The following is a 16713-nucleotide window of genomic DNA, read 5'->3' as shown; positions in this document are numbered from 1 at the left end:
TGCTTTTGGGTTATTCTCCAGGAACCTCTTAGGCTAACAACATTTCCCAAAGTGTATTTGATGAAATTCTCCTCAGTATGGTACTCTGAGAAAAAAAAGTAGTATGGTCAAATAAGTCCAGGCCTGTGATTCAGGCTTCGGTGTATACTCCCCCTCTTGGTGATTCATAATGCATAATAGCATGCTAAAGGTTCTGAAAAGGCCTGCAGTAAAGAAACCTAATTGGCTTTTCTTAACATAGCATTTCCCACAGTTATTTTTCCAGCACATTAACATCCAGTAGGTTTTTAGAAGCCTTGTTTTAGGCATTCCTCACTAACCTCCCCTCCACCTATTCCCCCTCCTCCATCTGTAATCTTGTTGGATAGGCAGGAAGAAAAAAGCTCATCTGTTCATTTAATTAGCAAATACTTACTGTGCACTTACTATGTGCCAAGCACTGTGGTAAATGCTGAGGATACAGTTGTGAGCAAGACAGCAAGCTCTGTCCTCAGACTTTCAGTTTCCCCCCCGCATAGTGATGGTGTTAGTCATACCAGGATGGCCGGCACCTGGAATGGCAGCACTTCAGCAGCTAATTCTCTTTACAACTGGGGGAGCCCGAGGCAGGAGGCTAGAATCCCCACTCCTTCTGCTCCTGACCCTTCATCATGCCTCTCCACTTCCCCACACTTTGCTACTGCTATAAATAGTGGTGCCTGACCCAGCTGGCAAGAGTCCATGTGTTTGTTTTCTCTGCATGTGCCAGCCTCTCATGGAGGCTACTAGGCTTCACAAGCTACTGAGGGCTGATGGGATGGGGCTCCAGACTTCCCGCAGGAGGCAGGACTGACAGACCGACTAGAGTATGCTTCAGGTTTCCAAAGTGGTATTTATTTTAAGTTTTAGGTGGTTTAAAAGAGCTTTGCAATTGAGAAAGACTGTGGGTGGGGTGGGGACTGAATGTATGTATTTGGGGGTCAGGGAGGTGGTGAAAAAAGTGGGTTTGTATGAGGTCAGGTGGGAAAGAAAGTAAACTGTCATGACTAAGGCATACTTACCAACTGGAGCTAGGGTTATTGCTGTGTGAATACACGTGTGTGTGTGTGTGTGCATGCCTGCGCCTTAGAGGTAGTGAGTGCACATGCCCAGAGCAGGGTGCCTGGAAAACCCTGGTGGGGGTGGTAGGCTCCTGAAATACTACGTATTCTTAAACCTCGTTTGTTGAAATACTACAGAAAAGTCTGCAACAGGGATTAGACTAATGAAAATATTCCTGCAAGTAACCCTAGAAGGTGTTACTCATATTTAGTAAGTTGCTGGTATTTATTGAACTACTTTGTAGTCCTTCTTGTAGGTGATTTACTAGTGTAATCTGTTTACTCTTCAGCATCCCAGTGAGAAAGATGTTACTGTCCTGTGAGCATGTGGCTGCTCCTAAGTTCAGGGTAAGGGTTTCTTGTTCACAGGCAAGTCTGTGAGAGACATGCTCCTGTCACAGGGCGGTCAGATATCGACTAAAGAGGGGTGGCATCTGCTCTCCCATCTTGGCCTGACTTTAGCAGTTCAGCCATATTACCCCAAGGCTTAGCTTTTTATTTGAATGCTTCACATTTCCTGCCAGCATGCAGGAGCCTATACGGGGTTGGGAGGGTTTGTGTGTGTCAGTGTGTTGGGTTGAGGCTGGTTTTGCGTGGCATTTGCTTGAATCAGCCCCGGAATGAGACAGGCCAAGCAGCAGCAGTCTGACCCTCATTCATTCTGAGTCACAGAGCCTGAAACCAGGCTGAGTCACACGGAGGGAGGGCTGTGGACGTGGGCCTCCTGCTGCCGGCTGCTTACTCACCATGAAGAAGGGGCAGAAAAGGAGTGCAGGTGACAGCCTAATTGGAATTGGTGCTAATTACGTTACCTAACAGTAAATCCAAGGCATGTTTTTTCAGTCCCCAAAGCTGCCTCAATGCCCAGCTTCTCCTTCTCCCCCTCCTTGACGCTGTGACTGCAGTTCTCTCTGCCGTTGTTCCCACTCACCTTCATGCCTTGGGTTGGTATTCGTTAACACAACAGGCATTTCTGGAGGCCTAGAACCTGTGGGACATGGATGATGCCCTTGTGAAGGAGGTGGCCATTCCTGACCCCTGAAGCCATTGTTCCAGCAGTCAGGCAGACTGTAACAGTGTGCTGGTCACAGGGACAGCGCAGGGCTCTAAGGGCACCAGAGCAGGATGGTTAACCAGACTGGGTGCCAGGGAGCCGCTGTCGAACATAAGCACGTTTCCTCGGGCGCCTGCTTCTCTTCATGTTTTCCTTCCCCATCTCCTCCTTGGTGAGCCCACCCCACTGCCCTCATGCTTGGCTGCTAATAACAGGGCCAGTGGCCTGCCAGCCTTCCCCACTCAATAAAATCTGCGGCGGGCTCCAAGCCAAATCCCGGAGGGAGACAGGACGAGGACCAGAGGTATCAGACATCCACGCCACCATCCCCAGCTCAAGCTTCACTTGCAGCGCGAGTACTACTGGGGCTCATCAGATCTCAGTGCCAAGGACCAGACAGAGTTAGGCTTGGAAAAGATCTTGGAGGGGCGTCTTTATAGCTTAGCACACATTCATTGTGTACCTATTAAGTGTGCAGAAGAGAGACCTATAAACAAGTAGGTTGTAATACAGTGTGCAAAGTGACCAGGATGAAGCAGAGCTTTAAGAGAGTCCCATAGGCCTCGCTTAGCCATAAGCCCTCTTCCCACCTTAACTGATAGACCCTGAGGAATCTTCCAGGGCTCTGCCAGCAATGAGCATGGATGATAGGAAGGGGAATTATCTTAGGACTTGTGAAAGGTGCTGTTGGAGGACTGACCTTCTGTGCTGAGCAGGGCCTGAGTGTGCATGTGTGGGTGTGCACATGCGCTCAAGTATGTGACACATTTCTTCCGTCATCCTCCCACTACCTGTGCTAGCACTTCTGGTTCCTTGTCAAGACTTAGTAAAATCGACAGTTTGTGTTTTATCGTTCCCTGAGGCCATGATACATTTTGATTTTGATTTTGATTTAGTAGAAAGACATCGTCAAAGCTGAATGTTGACTGGGATCCAGGGCCTCTGGTGGGAAGCTGTGCCCTGTTTTCCTCCACGTGCCTCTGCTCACCACCAGTGTGTGGCACCTACTGGGCACTAGGTGTGGGTTTGCTGAACCCACCTAATTCTGCCCCAGCCCACCCCCAGAGACCTGCACTCTCATCAGGAGTGGCTTCAGGGTTGCCGGGTCTTCTACGTGCCCTCCTCCACATGAACACTGAACAGAATGCCCTTTGTCATCCTATTCCACTTCGAAGCCAATCAGGTTACCTCTGTGGATGCTTTGGGGAAAATGCCTTTTCTGGGACTGTCTGTCGCAGACTGAGCATTGCTTGCTCTCTAGTGTATTTCCAGACATAATCCATCCTATTCTTCTGGGGGCTCCCCCAACCCACCGTGCCTTCAGTGGGTACTTCGGGTGGAATCAGTGAGTGTTGCAGCCTTCCCCGAGCCTGCTCGTGGTGAGTAGTAAAGGGTGTGTTTACACACTAATCACTTGTTGAGTGGGATCATTTGTCCCTTGTCCTGAGAGGACTGACAGCTCTTAAGATCTGCTCTGAGGGCTGTTCTGGTCCTGGGAGGGCTTCGCTCTTATCCTTGCCAGCTGTCTACCTGGGCTCTAATCAGCGCCTCTGACTTTGGATCATTTGTCAGCTGTGAGCACCAGAAGGCTTGGAAGTAGATGAGCCTATCTCCTGTCTGGTTACTGTGTTACCATTTCACTTAATTGTTTATTTGTGTGGATAGAGCCCTGGCCATAGGCTGTAAGCAGAAACAAGTAGGTGGGAAAAGAGCAGGTTATTTTGTTGCTTTGAGCATTTGCTGATGAGGGGCTGGGAGTGGGGCTCAGAGAGGGATTGGGGTTTGTTTTCTTTTCTGTAAACACTTCTCCAGAAATTCTTGTGCCAAATGACAGACTGTCTGATAGGGATCTTTTCCTCTTTCTCTCTGAACAAGTAGAGACACTGTGGAGAAATTACGATCATTATCATTATCAAGAGTGCAGACAGAGGGCATAAGCAGGGGAGGGGAGGAGGTGGTGGGCGGAGGTTATTAGCTTAAGTGATATAAATGTTGACAAGCGTTGGGTGGAGATTAGGAAGTAGAAACTAGTTTTAACCACAAACTTGGGAACACTACAGCACTCTCCATGGATTTCCTGTTCCACAGGCCTATGGTGAGGTTCTGTAGAACACTATAAAATGTAGGTGTGACAGTTTTTTTGTTAACAAAGAATACTTCCTGAATTTGTGATGCATGTGTGTAGGGCAGTAAAATCAGAGCATTGATTAATTTTGTACAGTTTATAAGCAACCCGAAGCAAAGAGATATCATGTTTCTGGAGTTATTAAATGCAACACGTCTTCAAGTCTTAAAGGACATTAAAAGCCCAGTAGGTGGCAATGCCACTGTATAAAATTAGACTTCCAGGGAATGGCTTTCAGTAGCAAAGTTTTCTGACACCTGTCTCCCCATGTTATTGCACTATCCCTATGTGCCAGGCTGCTCTCACGAGTATTCTCACTACTCTTTATAGCAGCTCAGCAACACGCATGTTATCCTCCTTTTTCACAGAGTTAATTGACGTTCTGAGATTAATTCACCCTAAACTGCCTTCTACCAAGTGTAGAAGTAGCAGAGCTCATATCCAAACCCAAAGCTCATTGTTCCTTGGTACCTGATCCTGATCCTGCTGAGTTCCATCACTGTCACTTAGTAGAGAAGCTATTCTATAAAAAAAAAATTGAGATGACTCCTAAAATACATGATAAAGCATGAAAACAGGTTTTGGTAACTTCTCTCCCCATCTGTAAAGTAGGGACAGTAACACTCCCTGCATTGTGAAGATTAAAAGCGGCCATGTCTGGAGCCCCCTGCACTGGGCCTGGAGGATAGTAGGGGCTCCGCAAATGTAGTTAGTTGCCTTTCCACCTCTTGGCTCTCCTCCCTCCTCCCTCTCCCAGGCCTGAACCCACCCCTTTTTTCCTGCCTCGACAGCTTTCTTACTTCTTCTTCGCCCATTCCTCTCTGCCTGCCTCCTCTCACCCTGGCCTCAGGCTCAGGGCCAAACTGAGCTGGCTATATGACACCCAATCACGGTATCCTCCTAGGTTAGATTCTTTGCAGTTCAGTGGCTGCCGGAAGCCAGAAGTCTCAAACTTAGTTGGGTGTTTGTTTTGGAAGAAGAGATCGAAAGGAAAACAAAGGTCCTTGAATGAAACCCCAAACCATAAGAGCATCTTCAGGGGCTCTGATTTCTATCAGGCAGCTTGGCCCTGCCCTCCAGGGCTGCCTACACTGATTTAAGGGCCACTTGGAGTTGAAAAATAAAGGCCATAGTTCAATTATTTCCCTCTAGAAAATCCCTTGGTTCCACCCTTAGTAACAGTGTATTTCTCTCTATGCATCTCTCGTATATATCTGTGAGTCAGATTAACATTCCTTCTCAATCCCAAATTCCTGATCTGAACAAACCCTTCAATTCAGCAAACGCTGACTGAGCCCCTATAATGTGCCAAGGCTTTTCTGGGTAAATTTGACACATCCTTGCCTTTGGGAAGTTTATATAGTATTGGGTCAGAGGGAAGAGATAAGAGGCACATTATAGACAGACACATGATCAAATCCAACGTGGAAAGTTATAATAGGGGTGCAAAGCGCTATGGAAATTGGGGTGAGGAATAGTCACTGGGGGCATCATGTGGGGATGTTTGAGGTAAGTTTGAAGGACAATTAAGAGTTCCTCTGATGGAATGAAGGGATAAGCGGAAGATGGTTTTGGTGGAAGGAAGAGCATGTGAAAATGCGGCTTGACCAGAATTTAGGGTTTGTGGGAAGAAGACATGTGACAAGTTGACTGCCACCCAGTCGTGAAGCCCTGTGAGGCTGTGTGAAGGGGTCTGAATGTTACTTAGTATGCTCAGTTGGGGAGCTGTCAAAGTGGGTCTGTTAGTTCATCTGTTGATTTGTTTTTACCTGTTCTCAAAAGGGGAATAAAATCACTCATAATTTCTTCATATTTTCACATTAGCTGCTTTTGTCTCTTTGAGATTGCCTTCCAGGCCTCACCAAACTGCCTGCATGCTTTTTACATAATAAAATCAATGTTTTTTTTCCCCTTAACATCTTTTAAACATTTTTCATGTTGTTGATTGATATTTATAATTATCACTTTTAATGGCTGCATAATAGTCCATCAATTATTATGCCATAATTAAAGCAGTATGATAGAATATAAAGAACCAAGGTTCAGAGAGTAACCATGCCTATGGTGGCGAGCACTTTGTAATGTATTTAATTGTCAAATCACTATGTTATATACCTGAAACTAATGTAACACTGTATATCAAGTATATTCCAATAAAAAACAAAAACAAAAACAAGGGTTTTAGAGTCAGGCAGACCTGGTTCGAATCCTGATTCTGTGATTTACCATCTGTGTGATCTTGGACAAAACATTCAACACTCAGTTTTAAATTCCTCATTTATAAAATAGATTGATCATATGCCTACCTAAAGGACAGGGCCATTGTGAGAATTACATCAAATTAGATGAATTAAGTATTATGGATAGATGAATTATGGAGAAGGCCTATGGGAGGCACTTGGTGAATGTATGGTAGCTGCTCATGTATCATCTTTCCTGCTTGGTTGGGCTTGATAGCCTAGGAAGAAGGTGGGTGGTAAGGTGGATTACTGATTAGACAGGGAGAGGTGAGCATCAGGGGGCTGGTTTGAGAGCTCTAGACCTCATAACACATGCAATTATTGGGCCTCTGAAATGTGGCTCATCTAAATTTCAGAGGTGTAGTCAATAAAAAAATACACATTATATTTGGAAGGCTTAGTATAAAACAATAAAAAATATGCATTAGATTTGGAAGGCTTAGTATAAAACAAATACAAATCCCCGTTAATAAGTTTTATATTGATTATATGTTGATATGATAATATCTTGGATATATATTGTGTTTAAAGATTGAAATTACTTTCACATGTGTTTTGATTGTGAGTACAAGAACACTGAAAATGACACAATGGCTCGCATCCTATTTCCATTGCGTTGTGTTTCTGTGGCTGCTCATGCCAGTGTTCGAGTCCGTATGATTGATCAGAGCTTGGGGAAGAACTGGGCAGAGCCAGGAAACTAGGCTGAGTCCAAAGTGGGGCAGCTAAGTGGATGGTGAGTCTTTACATGGTTAGATGGGAGGCATAGGTGAGTTTGAGTAATGTTCGTGTAAGCAGGTCATTAGCAGACAGCCTATGAGCAGCCAAATGAAAAGCAAGTATTTGGCCTAGACCAGAAAGCTGTGCCTGCGTTCCTTACCAGTTGGCCATTTTGGCTCTCAGTACAAATGCACGTGGCTGGTGAGATAGCTGACCCAGTGCTCATCGCAGGGAAGGCTGGGCTGAGTCTGGCTGTTCTCCTGAGCTCCCCGAGTACACAGGCCTGACTGCCGGGGAGCCCAAGGTGTCCCTGCTTGCTCCTTTGTGGAGGCCTCCTCAGTGATACATGCAGTGTGCTGAGGACAGAACAACAGGCACTAGGACTGCCTAGAAAAAGAGCAAGTCCACAGGGCAAGGCCTCTCCTGTAGAGCGGGTCAGTGCCCTCAGTCCTGAATGGCCCTGCCGCGTTGTGTTTCTGCATACTCTGGGCTAGCGTCCACAGGAGGAAGGAGGTATTACTGCCTCTTGGGTCCCTAAAAGGATGGAAATGGATATGATGCTGAGACTGGCTTCTGGGTAGCATTTTGGATAACCAAATGCTATTTAGGTTCTAGAGCCAGGAATTAAAATTGGCCCTGGTTCTTGAAATATCCACTGTACCATACCCTGCAGGACTGGTGGGATACAGGGCCTTAGAATCAAGATAGAAAATAGTAGCCAAAAAACAAAATTGAGAATTTTCCTATACTTTCTTCCTACAGTCAGTTCCCCCTGGATTGACTTGAGAAAACCACAGATTCATGATGCATCTTATGGGATAAGAGGAGGGAAAGTAGAATATATCAAGTTTGGAAGGCAGAAAACAAACCGCAATAAGCAGTCCTGCCTCGGTTTGCGCAGTCCCCTCTGACAGCCCGCCTGACTGGCGTTGGATGACCAAAGCCCCCGTGTGAGGGACTGGCATCTCCATGTCGGCAGGGCCACTGCTGCATTTCCACCAGGAGCATTTTGCTTCTTGTTAAAGCCATTGTCACCCACCTGACCTCTGACTGTGTTGTCCATTGGGTAAAGGGTTTCAAGTTCTTAGTCAGCAATAGTAAAACTACAGGAGCAAATATATGATTCACTCACTCAGAAACAATGTATTGAACTCTTCCTATGTGCCAGACACCATGGGATTAAAGTTTCAACTGTAGGAGAATATGTGAAAGTTTTTTATAGTTTTTCTTAGCTTGTATTTTCTATCTTGAATTTACACAGAATAGCTTTATGTTTCACTACTTATGAAATAGATTCTTTGAGGACCTCTTTTGCATGTCGATTATTTTTTCTAAGAAGTTGGGAGAAATGTACTGTGTTCCTGTGGTGTGCCCTCCTTGCTTTTTAGGCCCTGGGGAAAGATCACGTCTGTCCTCAGGGAGCCCCGAGTCTCACTTCCAGCAGATACACTTACAAGGCTTCATCTGCTAGAGAGCCTACTCCCTCTGAGCAGAGGGCCATTTGCCTTAACTGTCTGTGGCAGACCCCAGCTGTCACTTCTTCCTCGACACAGACCAGCCAGAGGAGGAACTGGCTTCACTTGGCAGGCTGGTGGGTCTTACCAAGTGGTTTCACCCCATTGTCACCCTGCAACATTTCAAGAAACTGTGGGAGCTGGGAATCGGCCACAGGCCTGACACCTCGGGGAGGTGGATGTCTCTGGCTTTAATGACCTTAAATTGACTGAGATTGGCCATGGGGCCAGGGGGTCCTAGGTGGGAGACCTAGGCATTGAGGGCTGATTAAGGCCCTAATGGCCCACACGCACTCATCCCACTCTCACACCAGAGCCCAGACTCAACCTGCGCACATCTGCTTGGACAAGACCACACCCCTCTCCAACTCTGCTTTCCCCGGGGGCTCCCACTTCTCACCTCTCCCCACCACCTCCAACCCCACTTAAGACCACCATCACCTTCCTCACTCTGAGTCCCAAAGTCCAGCATTTCAGCCAGCCCAGCCCTCTCCAGGTGAGAGCTCTATGGGGACCCAGTCCCTTTGAAAGGAAGAAAGAGAGAAAAAGGGAGGAAAAACAGAAAGAAAGAGGGAAACAGAAGAATGAAACTGGTCTGAAGGGGCAGTGGTGCCTTGAGCTATCTCACTGCATCACAATGAATATGGACTCTATTAAGCTCCGTTCTGCCTGTTAGTGTTTCCCGGGGCAACCCAGCCCCCATATGGCAAGCATGCAGCAGATTAGGGTGGGCCCCAGGGCCTCATTGAAGGCCAGGGGCTTGACTGGCAGTTGAACCCCCTTCCCGCCTCCCCCCTACTCCTCACACTTGGCACTGCCTGTGTTTATCTAAAGCGGGGGAGGGGGGAAGGCTGGGGTGGGAGGCATTTGTTGGACAGTTTTTGTCTGGCTCTGAGAGAGGGAGAGGAGGCTGGAGGCAGAGCAGGGTGAGGGAGGTTGGGGGAGGCAGACCAGCGGAGGTGGGGTGGAGAGGGGAGGCAGGAGGGAAGGCTTCATAAATATTCAAGAGGAGTGGTGAATGGAGAGAGAGAAATAAAGCAGATGGAATTCCTGTTAAAGAACAGCACAATCACCCTGTTTTGAGCCCTCCAAAAACAAAAAAAAAAGAAAAGGGAATGGCCTTCTAGGAGTGTGGGGAGCTGCATTTATCCAATTAGCAGGGTTGTCAAGTTGAATTTATATGGAACAGGGGTGGGGGAATGAGATGGGAATGCAGAAGAAAGGAAGTGGTTTTCTTTTTCTCTCTTCTTTTTTCCAGTTTAGCAGTAAGGTTTATGTTTTCTTCCCTTCTCTCTCTTTATGGGTCGATTAAAATAAAATATCTCTTTAAAGAGATGAGGCCATTTTCAGGAAGGGGTATGTGTGACAAACAAACGGGACTCCCCAGTAACTTTTTCCTCCAGTGGTGGAGGTAGGAGAGGGTTGTATCTGCCCAGTGGGCAAATCCAGAGACCAGAACTTTTTTTCACTCAGAAGGCAGAGGTGGCTTCTCTCTGGGGAGGGCAGGGGAGGTGGGGTTCCCAGAGCCAGGATGCCGGGTCCAGACTCCTCCTCCCATGCCTGGATGGCAAAGGGGTCCACCTGCCTGAGTGGAAATAGGCTCTGTCCATGCTGGCTAGCAGTTGGTTGTAAATTTGGGGGTTCAGGGTGAGTGAGGAGCCCAGGTTTTGCTAATCTCCCTAAAATGCCACTTGGATTACATAGACCTATCTCAAAAACCATCATTAGCTCCCCTTTGTCTATGGTGGTGTGGAGAGAATGGAAGTTCCTATGGCCAGGATCCTCACCTGACCCTAAACTACTTGATGATGTAATTGGCCAATTACTAGGCTAATGCTTCCACACCCTAGGCAATAAACTATTACTGACTGAGCCACTGTACAAAGAGCTCTGCCCAGTGCTCTGGGTGGAGGCAGAGACGGAGGTGGATTACAGACCTGCAGACTGCTGGATGCAGACGTGAGTCTAGTGTTTGACCTACCGCCTGAGAGTAAAGCTGGGTATAAACCCTTTTACTCCAAGAATGTTCCATTGTTATTTCTCAGTCTCACTAAGTCCATAGTGAACGTACCTGGGGCTGAAACCCTCAGATAAGACAGGTGCTGTGGTGTCATCCTCAGCAGGACCAAATCTCAATTTCCTACCTTGCCTTTTCTCATTCTTGTAGAATAGTCTCCACTGTGGAGTACAAGCTCCAAAGGGAAAATATAAGAAATTCCACTGGTGCACTGGAAGAAATTAATAAATTAATACAGATTCTCTTAAGGTTTATTTCTACTTAGGGGAATAGGAAAGAAATTCAGCTTTCCTAATATTTAATACCAAGATTACAGTGGTGCCTTTTTGTCTGTATGTCAGGCAGTGACATGTCACACCACCACCAAGACCTCGCCACTGTGTGGAGGGCTTGGAGGTGGGCACCTCACTTGCTTCTTCATTCATTCCTCCAGTTTTCTGTTCTCTATTAAGTGGATTTGTATACTATATTACTTAGGTTTAACTAAATTAACTCTTACAAAAGGGTGACTTCTAAATAGGCTTTCTGTCTTAAGGTATTAGCTTAATGATATTATAAAACAATCATGATGAACAAGTCCTTAAAATATGGTTTCACTTTTACCTGCATTTTTTTTTAGAATTTAATTTGGTGGAACATACGTTTAACTTATAAATAGACATGCATGTATTAGAGATACTTACCCAGAATATTTTCCTCATAAGGGACCAATATCAGAAAAGTTTGGAGACCACTGCTCAAGATAAGCCCTCTGTGACAGCCAGATGGCTTGATGCACCCCTCCTGGGACAGACCTTTGCCACCAAGTCAGACTCATCCTCCTCAAAGTGTCCTCAGTCTCTCCATATGCACATCCCAGAAGGCCCAGTTTCAAACCCCATATCCAGAAAACCTTCTCTGAAGACCCAAAATTGCAAACCCTCTCCTCCCTCTGCTCTTTGCTGTTCCCCTTTCGTGACTGAATTGGTGATCAGCTAAGGTTTCAGAGTAAAGGATGCCAAAGTTGTTATATAAGAAGAATCCCCACATTTCAGTGGGTTTGTGCAACAAAGATTTATTTCTTCTCCTGTCACAGAATGTGTGGCTATCTTCCATCTTGTAGCTATGCCTTCAGAAACACATGACATGTGGTGACATGTGGTCACTGGGACTGCAGAAGGGAGAGATGGAAGCAGCTTTCTGTTTCTCTAGCTCCTAACTGCCTTGGCCCAGCAGGACATGTTCCTTGCATCTCATTGGCCAGTGCTAGTCACATGGCCTGAGCTAACTGCAGAGGAGGCTGGGAAATGAGGAGTTTATGGATATTTGCTAAACACTAGCTGAACTTACATCCCAAGCTGTTTTAAGCTCCTCAGGACTGATCCATCTTCTAGTACAGTGCACTGCATGCTGTTTTATATGTGTAGGTAGACCACAGTAATATTTTTTCCTCCCAATAACTTAAAAATCACAATACACATAAATTTTTAATAGAAGACACACAAACTTTGGATAAGGAATAAGCTGGAAACATATTTAGAAGCTGGCTAGAGCATGGCTCATACTGAAGAATTGTTACTCTCCCCTGCTTGACATCAGGGAGTGATCTGAGTAGATGTTCCAGGTGTTAGTCTAGAACTGTATGGCTCAATGTGGTAACCACTAGCCCTGTATGACTACACTGAAGTTAAAAATACAATTCTTCAGTCACATTAGCCACACTTTAAGTATTTAATAGCCACAAATGGCTAGAGGCTACCTAATGTTTTAGACAGTGCAAATATAGAGCATTTTCATAAATGCAGAAAATTATATTGAAGGGATTTATGTGAAGAATAGTAAGAGATTATTCTAGTTTAGGATGTAAATGGTGAAAGGACAGTGACCACATAGAAAGTGAGTGTTACAGATTATGATCCAGGTAACATTTTTTATGCATAAGAAGTAAATTTAAAAACATTCTAAATTTAGTTCTAAAAGTAGCTCTAAACAGTTGGTTAATATGACCTCAGAAACAATTTGTTGAGAGGCAGTCAGGTTAGTGGAAAGAGCACTGGACTAGGAGTCAGAAAACCTGGCTTGTAGCCCTACATCTCTCTTCTTAATTAGCTGGGAGGCTTTCTGCAAATCACTTAGCCTTTCTACACCTTGCTTTCCTCATCTTTAACACCCAATATCTGTGAGGTATTACTCTAATTTTCTCTGATGTCCTTCCTGGGTAAAACTGCAACTTCATAAGCAAAAATGAACTTTCTTTCTTAAATCCTCCTAAATCTATCTCAATTCACATATTCAGCCCTCTGAGAATTAAACTCCTTGTTTCCCCAAAATTTCCCACAATGCGAGTCTTATGTGCAGGATTGGGAAATGTGAATCTTACTCTACAGAACTGGAAACCTACAAAAAGGTAATTTGGGATCAGCAATATTTTTTTTTCATACCAATGGAACAAAACCTTTGTCAGATCTCATTCTTGTCACTGAAAAATGCATTTTAGAGAGTCCCTGTGCTACCTGCCAGACCACATGCTCTCCTGCACAGCTCACCTTGCTGTTGGTCACGGGACATCCAAAGGATGTTTGTGCTCCCGACCACGGAGGCTCCCTCCCTGCAGCGCTGCAGGCACCTGGTGCCAGGGCTGCGGGTGGCCTGCTGTGCTCCAGCCAACCAGCTCAGGAGAGGGTGGAGCTGGCCTCCTACTGATGATCGACTCTCAGTTGTTTGTAATTTTCTCGCAAAATAAATACTCCAAGGCTGTAATTTCTCCTGCTCGGTCTCAACCCCAGAAGCGTATAATCTGTTGTTGTTGTTTTTGGAAAGTTTCAGAAACGTCTGCTTGGAGATTATTTCAGTGGGAACATGTATGTCAGCAGTTAAACTCCTCAGACACATTTTTGTTTTTCATTTCCAAAACCATTAAAAATAGCACGTACCTAAGCGTGAATGAGTAATTCATGTCAAGAATCCATTTTCCCTTCTCTGCTTTGGATTTATTTTTCCCAATCTCTCCTCTTTTTCTGAGAAAATGCATAAAAAATAAGGAGTGAGACATACTTGGCATGATCCAGAAAAATAACAGCTTTTTCAGAGTTCTGTTCACCCAACTTTGAAATTGTACCTTGTTCCTTTCACAGTGGGACAAAGTTACAGTGCAGTTAGGTATTCCAATTAAGGTTTAGCTGTGTTTTTTTTTTAATCATTAAAACAAAGCTCTCGAAACTTTATCTTTGGAATTATCTTTCTAGACCAAGTCACTAGGTAACTTGGTCCAGGAAGTGGGGCAGTTTCCCCAGCTGCTAATAAGGTACATCATAGCTGCAGGGATCTCCTATCCCTGTCACCCTTCTTTCTGTGAATGAGACCCCATGTGTCCTCTTTTGGCGTCTTTAGATGGCACCTGCCTAGAACCCACTGTGGGGATTAGTGAGTTAACCCCTTTTGCCCTCTTTGGATACCTGCTTCTTCTTACTCCCTCTCCCTCTCCAGCTACATTCTTTTTTCCTTGTTGCTTTTAAAAGCACGATGGTGGCTGGCAGGAGTTGTGGGGTCGGTTTCCATTTGGAACCGTATAAATTACCAAGGGTGCAGAAGTAACGGGAATTGTTTGGCTGGTCCTCGTTAAGCAGGAGGGGGTCTAGGCTAAATTTCCTCAGTAAAACCTTTGTCAACTTTACAACCCAAACACCTCTGTAGCCACCCTGTGCTCAGATAAGAAACAGCCCTCTTGTTCCTCTGTCTGCTTGTCTTCTTTTTGCCCTTTATTACTTTGTAGTTTTTTGCCTCCCTGCCTGACTCCCTCCATCGCTGCCTCCCCCTTTTTCTTCTCTCCTCTCCTCTTCTCCCCTCCTGTCCCCTCCTGTCCCCACTCCTCTTTCCTTCCTCTCACAAGGCAGGGAAGGAACAGGTGTCAGCAACCTCCTTAAGGAACTGGGGTAACTGAAGCGCGTCATGAACAAGCAAGTTCCCTAAAATCCTATAATTAGTAATTCATGCACTGTTTTAGATAAATACATTATATCTTTAGGGAAAAGTAGGGAATTACAACAATCCTCTCGAAAACTGAGAAGACACCAAATGTTTGCTTTTTGGTGTTGGTTTATAAACATGTTCATGAACTTTTCCCCCACAAATCACAGTGAAAAATCCTCACTGTTCCACATCACCCTGTTCCAGCTCTGTTAAGTGCCGAGTGCAAAGCAGGGTGCTGATAGAAAAAATGTGAAAAGGCTACTTTTGTGGTCAAAAGCACAGAGCTTTGAAATGAGCCCAGCCTCTGGGTTTCAGTCCAGGCCTACACTTATGTGGCCTTGGGCAACTGACTTGACCTCTGGAACTCAATTTCCTCACCTGTGAAATGGGTGACAGGCCCCCACCCTCGTAGAGTTTTTATGAAGATTTAAAAAAACCTTGTGCAAAGGGCTTTAGCACACTAGCTGTGGTGGTAACAGGCTCGCCCCACCTCTCCCACCACGGCTGCCCTTCTCAGCCATACTCTCATCCATTGCACTTTCCTGAATTTCACTTTGCTAATAACATGACCCTTTGATTTACTGGATTGTCTGACAAAGAGTAGAAGTTCCCTCCTCACCAGAGGAAACTATTTTAACTTGTCAGGAAAGAACTTTTGTAAAAACTTCTTTTAAGATTTTCCTTTAAAACTCTTTCAGCAAATGTCCCCTTGTCCTTTCCCAGAGCAGTGGAGGACTCTTGGAGGTCCTCTGATGTCACAGACATGAGGCAAAGGGAGGCGTGAAAAGCCAAAGGGAAGGAACTCTTCCCTGGAGAACATGCTGAACATCGGTGTGGGGCTGAGTCTGAGATCCTGTCTCAGGGTGCTTGTTGGGCACAGTGAACATGGCCCTCTTGGCGCTCTCAGTGGCCAGCAAAAAGCCAAGGGAGCTTGGAGAAGGGAGAGGTTTAGGCCAGTCCCAAGCACTGCCTAGCACAGAGCAAGAGCCTTAAAACCCTGCCTTCAGTGCACTCTGTCGGAGCAGTGGGGCTGAAAGGCTAATGCCCGTCTCCTACAACAGACTGCAGGCAACCGGAACGCTGGAGACTGGCGAGCACAACACGTCCCTCAGCTGCACAGCCTGACCACTTCCCCTGGGTTTTTCACTGGTGACTGTAAGTCTTTGAAAGAGGTGGGTGGTTAGATAAAGAGGTCCAGAAGGGTGAACCTTGTGAACATCTGTCACCTCCTTGGGAATATACTGTTCATATTGCCATGTGCATGAGTCAGGAAGATGCATCTACCACCTCCATCCCTGGCATGTTACCTTCAATGCTATCTGCAAGTCATTCTAATGCATCCGCCTAATAATGATGTTGACACACCTCCTTATCAGCCTAATGTCCTGTAAGTACAGTGAAAAGCATAGAAGCCAAATCTCGGCTTAGGCTGTGACGGAAGTGTGTGCTAAATGTACCCTTGCCTCTGTGTGATTTGGATGAATCTATTAAGGACCAGAGTGTCAGGAAGGCATAAAGCCCTGTGATCATGGAAGGGGAGGAGTGAGCTCTCCGCAGGCAGGAGGAGGGCAGCTGACAGCTGAGGCAAGTCATCAGGTGGCTGGAGGTGTGGCCCAGTCTACAGCCCCAGAGGAGGGTTGTCCTGGGTGGAGAGGCAACACAGACAATTGCCAAGAGTACAGATTTTGTAGAGATGGAAAATACCAGAATTCCAGCGCGAGGAGCAGAGGGAAGGTGAGGGAACTTGGCTGATGTGTGATTTTTGTCTGTGTTTGGTTTTGGTGGAGGAGAGGTTACAGATGGGCTGAGGAGGGTAGGTGGATTCCAGGAATCAAAGAGAGTTCACAGGGATCTAAGTGAGGAGCAGGGGTGAATCAAAACAGGAGTGCCTCCATAAGTCTCTGAGATTTTAGAATTCATTAATAACATCCCTAAACAAGGGATTCAGCATGCATTATGCATATGCTGGCATTGCCCACCGTGATCTGTACCTGCAACATGGCATGCTGTGTGTCC

At 45.8% G+C, this 16713-nt stretch overlaps 1 protein-coding gene across 7 annotated transcripts in view; it reads left to right on the top strand.

The window, feature by feature from the left end:
- The window catches only part of BOC (BOC cell adhesion associated, oncogene regulated), a 68376-nt gene that overhangs the window by 19295 nt on the left and 32368 nt on the right, over positions 1 to 16713 (top strand). The window contains exon 1 of one of the 7 annotated variants that reach the window (XM_073231668.1): positions 15779 to 15852. The exons of the other annotated variants lie outside the window; for them this stretch is intronic. The gene's annotated coding sequence lies outside the window, so the exon portion shown is untranslated. Of the gene's footprint in view, positions 1 to 15778; positions 15853 to 16713 lie in introns of those variants that run through there. 7 annotated transcript variants of the gene reach the window in all.

This window comes from Manis javanica, chromosome 3 (assembly GCF_040802235.1).
Source record: "Manis javanica isolate MJ-LG chromosome 3, MJ_LKY, whole genome shotgun sequence".
Classification (NCBI taxonomy): domain Eukaryota; kingdom Metazoa; phylum Chordata; class Mammalia; order Pholidota; family Manidae; genus Manis; species Manis javanica.
This window is presented reverse-complemented; position numbering and strand designations above follow the sequence as displayed.